Source organism: Eurosta solidaginis, chromosome 4 (genome assembly GCF_040869045.1).
Source record: "Eurosta solidaginis isolate ZX-2024a chromosome 4, ASM4086904v1, whole genome shotgun sequence".
NCBI lineage: Eukaryota > Metazoa > Arthropoda > Insecta > Diptera > Tephritidae > Eurosta > Eurosta solidaginis.
In genome coordinates, this window is record NC_090322.1 from 35,798,898 (window position 1) to 35,805,544 (window position 6,647).

General features: G+C 39.7%; 1 pseudogene; it reads left to right on the plus strand.

The window, feature by feature from the left end:
* The first annotated feature begins 384 nt into the window (after positions 1-384).
* LOC137248461 (putative gustatory receptor 39b) lies at positions 385-3,506 on the plus strand (annotated as a pseudogene).
* The last annotated feature ends 3,141 nt before the right edge of the window (positions 3,507-6,647 follow it).

Genomic DNA, 6,647 nt, shown 5'->3' on the forward strand with positions numbered 1-6,647 from the left:
AGCTCCCTAACCCGCTGGGGTGGGCAAAGAAAGCTTTGCTCAGATTTTGGTACCACCCAGGGATGGTTATGGCATGGATAGTTCCTTTTCCGGGTAAAAGTCACTATTAGTAGACTATTGATAGACAGTGCTTCATTATCACAACACCTTTCTATCTATTTTCAACGTTCATGCATACATATATCGTGTATCTCGAAACCACCTTTATCTGATTTTTTTGTGTCTCATCCTAATAGTTGCATGGCAAACATTATTCATTTTTTATCACAAAAAAGATGAAGATAATGTCCTAAACACATCTTTTGGCACATACTTGCATACGTAGAACTTTTTCTAAGTTCACGATACACCGTAATAAGGACAAAAAGTGTCTACGCAGTTAGAATGACAAACGAATTCCGCGCTTCGCAGCGCTGCTGCATATTTTTTGGCATTTCCTTAAATCAATGGCAATACGAGTGTCCCACCCAATTAAAGAGATATCACAAACAAGCGTGGTGTCAAAAGCCTTCAGGCGTTTGCTACAACAAAAGCACATCCCACTTGATCCAACGTATCTACATAACGCCCATAGCATTAATGGTGGCTATGTTTTACGTACATGGACTATACACGCATGATCCATTAACAAACTTGCTGCTTACGTGGCTGACTTCCGTTACGCTCTTTCATCTACAAGTATTAACAAATTTCTTGATTCTCATGGAAGCGTTATGCAGGCGCAGCCAACACGCTAACTTTCTTCTACTACTCGAAGAGATTGAAATGTCCTTGAAACTGCGTTTGCGTACGGATGTGCGTAAATTTGTACTAATTAAGCAATTGCATTATATCATAGCATACCTTGGGGCGCTTTCACTGCTTGGACTCATACTCTTCATGATCACTTCGTTATGGTTGAACTATGTTGGTTACTTTTGGAATGGTCTTTGGTCCCTCTTAATGCGTGTACGTATCATACAGTTAATAGTTTATGTGCGTACAATGCAACATTATTTGGAGTGCTTGTGTGCGAAGCTACGTTAAGTTGTAGCCTACCGTGTGGCGCTGCAACAGCAGCTGTTGGACATAGATTATGCCAAATTCGACTCAGTGGAGTACTTGTTCGCTATTAAAGATATTTATGCTCTGATTTATAATGCTTTTCAGTTACTTAATTATTTTGGTGGTTGGTCGCTCTTTTGCATTGTGCTCACTTTTCTGTTTGACATAAGCTTTAACATTTATTGGACGCTTCTTAGTTTGGATGGGTTCTTCATACGGCGCCTTTATTATATTGCTGGACCCTTGGCTACAATACCACGTGTCGTCATTATTTATATGCTTTGCTATTGGTGCAATAAGTGTAATTAATTGGTGAGTCTAATTGAAAGTAAATTTTTTTCTTAAAATTTATTGCATACTTTTAGGGTCGTAATGTTGCTTGTCTCGTAAGTAGGATGCAGATATTGAATTCTGCGAGCTCTACGGCCAGATATTATCTTGTTTTGCATCAATTCTCTTCACAACTATAACTACAACGTATTGAAGTTACGGCGCATGGATTCTTTGTATTGGAAATGCACCTCTTAGTGACAGTAAGTGCTTATGAGGATGAATGCTACCATGCAGGGCTTACATATGTACAAGACAGAAATCGGATATGTAATCAGGCAAACAAGCTGTAAGTGTGATTTCACCTTCTTGACTTGAGGACAGTGAACATGACCAAAACTTACCTTTGGAAAGCGCAAGTATAATCCGAATCGGGAAATTACAAATCTCTTACGAGATCGTTTAAGAAGTATAGTTAACTCCCGTTGCACAAAACCAAAAAGGAAATATCAAAAATATTTGAGCGCGTGGCTAGACGTTTACAAATATTTGAGTATAAGATTCCTAAAGAGCGACTGACGGCATCGCCTTTTATCGATTGCCAAACTTAGAAATGTAGCCTAACTCTTGCCGGGCGCTCTCTCAGACTTACTAGGATGCTTTTTCATAGTCTTATAAGCTCTATAGAAATAGTCTATTCGTCATATCGTGGTTCCTCTGGTTTAACCTATTCACAGGCAGTGAGCGTAAACTGCATCGGAGTGGGGTAGGTTGGGCCGCTATTCAAAGAAATGTGAAAAAAGGACGCCACTGATGACCTTCTACTGCTGTAAAGGAGCTTCCTCGTATCTTGCGTCTAGAGGCTACAAATTAGTTTCATCGGAGGAGCTTTTGCTCAGCCTGTGAAATATTTTGAAGCCTCATGTAGACAGGGTGATTATGCAAAATAAAGTTAACACAAACTAGCTCTGGGTGTGGCGGGATGGTCTAGAAGGTTTAATGTGGTTATATGTATAAATCATTTCCGAGATGTTCGGGATAGTATCTTAATGTTGCCTGTTATCGGCACGTAGCGGATATATATCCAGTCAAGGATCAACATCGATAAAACTCCCCAAAACCTTTATCGTTAATATAACAACAACACAACAACATGTTGAAGCTAAAGTGATCCTCGACTTGGGGGAACCGTTTATACTGGGAGGGCGAACCACCTCGCTACTTGCCCTGACAAGAAGTCGCATATTGCGTCTAGATTTTAGCGTATCGAATGGTTGGAAAGAACTACCTGGTAGCCATAGGTGGGGTACAGTTCGTATTTCCGTTGATCACATTTAGCCTCACTAACGCTAACATCATCGGTTTGTAGCTGGGAAGATTTTGTACAGATGTTGACGCCAATCAGCTCAGCTGAGTTATGAGAAAACTGGAGAGAAGTACTGTGGATAAAGATGCGGATAAGGATAAAGATAAGAATAAAAATAAAAAGAAGGATAGGTATACGGATAAGGTAAGGGCAAAGGATAAGGATAAGAATAAAGATACGGAGATGAGTGCCAAGTTCGGACAGACAGGCAGACAGACGGACGGATGGACGGACGGACGGGCGGAAGGACATGGCTAAATAAAGTTCTTTTCTCGCCCGGATCATTTTGATATATAGAAGTCTATATCTATCTCGATTAGTTTATGCCGTTACGGGATACAGTTATGCGAACGAAATTAATATACTCTGTGAGCTATGCTCAGATGAGTATAAAACGAAAGGGATGGAAAAGAGAGAGAAGAAAAAAGGAAGAACGAGAAGATGAAGTACGAGTGGAAGAAGGAGAACAGAAAGTACAAGATGTAGGAAGAGTAGGATTGGTGAAGGAAAAGAAAGGCAAGGAGAGATAGAAGAATAAGGAAAGAAAAATGGAGGGGTGAAATTTGTTATATTAGAGAGACATCAGCAAAACATTTATTATAAAGGGTGCCTGGAAAAATATCCGAATATCACAGAGACCGCGGAACTTGTAACAAAACCTGTACGCTGCTTGCTCTTCAAAAATTCTCACACTTATTTTAAACAGATTTTCGCGGAGACAGCAAGAAACTTGGTCATATTACTGCAATTTCTTTCACTTTGGATGGACTACCATAACACAACAACACTTACAGGGACTGGCATCTGTCGCAGCTGTCAGAATTAATGTTCAATTCATATGCTATTAAAAAAATATGTACTAAATAAAATTGAGAAGGTGAAATTATACTTATAGTGGATTTTATTTTACGTTCATATTCAACATGGGAGTATTCCAGCTGCTTTAATGTTTTTGCCGTTTATATTTCTATCGGCTGAAAACATTTGTAGGCTTGACATGGAGATGTCCTAGACATGGTGAGCTCAGCTCATCCTCATTGGAGCACAGCCGTCTGTCCTTCCGCTCGGCCGTTAACACAATAACTTGAGCAAAAACCGATATATCTTTACTAAACTTAGCCCACGTACTTACCTGAACTCACTTTATCTTGGTATAAAAAATGGCCGAAATCCGACCATAACCACGCCCACTTTATCGATATCGAAAATTACGAAAAATTAAAAAAATGCCATAATTCTATACCAAATACGAAAAAAGGGATGAAACATGGTAACTGGATTGGTTTATTGACGCAAAATATAACTTTGGAAAAAACTTTGTAAAATGGGTGTGACACCTACCATATTAAGTAGAAGAAAATGAAAAAGTTCTACAAGGCGAAATCAACAGGCCTTGGAATCTTGGCAGGAATACTGTTAGTGTTATTCAATATATAAATAAATTAGCAGTACCCGACAGATGATTTTCTGGATCACCTGATCCACATTTGGTCGATATCGCGAGAACGCCTTCACATATACATCTAAGGGCCACTCGCTTTTAAACCCTCATTAATACCTTTAATTTGATATCCATATCGTACAAACACATTCTAGAGTCAACCCTGGCCCACCCTAATGGCGATATCTCGAAAAGGCGTGCACCTATAGACCTAATGCCCACTCCCTCTTAAAATGCTCAGTAACACCTTTCGTTTGATACCCATATCGTAAAAACATTCTAGAGTCACCCCTGGCCCACCCTAATGGCGATATCTCGAAAAGGCGTCCACCTATAGACCTAATGTCCACTCCCTCTTAAAATGCTCAGTAACACCTTTCCTTTGATACCCATATCGTACAAACATTCTAGAGTCACCCCTGGCCCACCCTAATGGCGATATCTCGAAAAGGCGTCCACCTATAGACCTAATGCCCACTCCCTCTTAAAATGCTCAGTAGCACCTTTCGTTTGATACCCATATCGTACAAACATTCTAGAGTCACCCCTGGCCCACCCTAATGGCGATATATCGAAAAGGCGTCCACCTATAGACCTAATGCCCATTCCCTCTTAAAATGCTCAGTAACACCTTTCGTTTGATACCCATATCGTACAAACATTCTAGAGTCACCCCTGGCCCACTCTAATGGCGATATATCGAAAAGGCTTCCACCTATAGACCTAATGCCCATTCCCTCTTAAAATGCTCAGTAACACCTTTCGTCTGATGCCCATATCGTACAAACATTCTAGAGTCACCCTTGGTCAACCTTTATGGCGATATCTCGAAAAGGCTTATACCTATAGAACTGAGGATTACTCCCTTTTAAAATACTCATTACCACCTTTCATTTGATACCCATATCGTACAAACACATTCTAGAGTCACCCTGGCCCACCCTAATGGCGATATCTCGAAAAGGCGCCCACCTATAGACCTAGTGCCCACTCCCTCTTAAAATGCTCAGTAACACCTTTCGTTTGATACCCATATCGTACAAACATTCTAGAGTCACCCTTGGTCCACCTTTATGGCGATATCTCGAAAAGGCGTCCACCTATAGAACTAAGGATTACTCCCTTTTAAAATACTCATTACCACCTTTCATTTGATACCCAAATCGTACAAACACATTCCAGAGTCACCCCTGGCCCACCCTAATGGCGATATCTCGAAAAGGCGTCCACCTATGGACCTAATGCCCACTCCCTCTTAAAATGCTCAGTAACACCTTTCGTTTGATACCCATATCGTACAAACACATTCTAGAGTCACCCCTGGCCCACCCTAATGGCGACATTTCGAAAAGGCGTCCACCTATAGACCTAATGCCCACTCCCTCTTAAAACGCTCAGTAACACCTTTCATTTGATTCCCATATCGTACAACTAGAGACACCCCTGGTGCACCTTTATGGCGATATCTCGAAACGGCGTCCACCTAGGGAACTAAGGATCACTCCTTTTCAAAATACTCATTAACAGCTTTCATTTGATACCCATATCGTACAAACATATTCTAGAGTCACCCCTGGTCCACCTTTATGGGGATTTCTCGAAAAGGCGTTCACCTATAGAACTAAAGCCCATTCCCTTTTAAAATACTCATTATCACCTTTCATTTGATACCCATATCGTACAAACACATTCTAGAGTCAGCCCTGGTCCACCTTTATGGCGATATCCCTAAATGGCGTCCATCCATAGAACTATGGCCTACTCTCTCTTAAAATACTCTTTAATACCTTCCATTTGATACACATTTCATACAACCACATTCCAGGGTTACCCTAGGTTCATTTTCCTACATGGTGATTTTCCTTATTTTGTCTCCATAGCTCTCAACTGAGTATGTAATGTTCGGTTACACCCGAACTTAGCCTTCCTTACTTGTTAAGTATAAAGTACTAAGTGGTAAATTTTGTGGGCGCTATTTATACCTGAGTCGTGTGAGTAAAAAATAAAGAAACACTTTTTCTTATAGATTTCAGGAACACATATTTTAGATTAAAGCTATGCAAAAAAATCTTTTTTTTTTTTAAGTAGCTGAACAAACAAATTTTACTTTAAACAAATAAAAAATTCAAGCAATTTATGCATATTCCAGCAAAATGAAATGAGCTCAGCTCTGGCAAAACACTTGCTTTAGTTTTTTAGTAATTGTTTGTTAAATCTGTACTCGCATAGTTGAATTGTGTTATTAATTAGATATGAATAAATACAGAAAAGTACAGAGCGTGCACTTAATAAAAAAAAATTTGTTTTCAAACTGCTAATATGTTCTATTGTATACTGCCACAAAACCAAAGGTGGGAGCAGTGCAATACATTTTGTGTAGCAACACAGCTCGAAATTAACTGGGCTGACATAATCAAGATCTTTTGTTAAGTGTTAATGGGACCTTATGAAGTCAATTACTTTTCATCTTACGATAGCTTTTCCCTCTAGATTTTGGAATGAAACACAATCAAAATACTTCTTAAT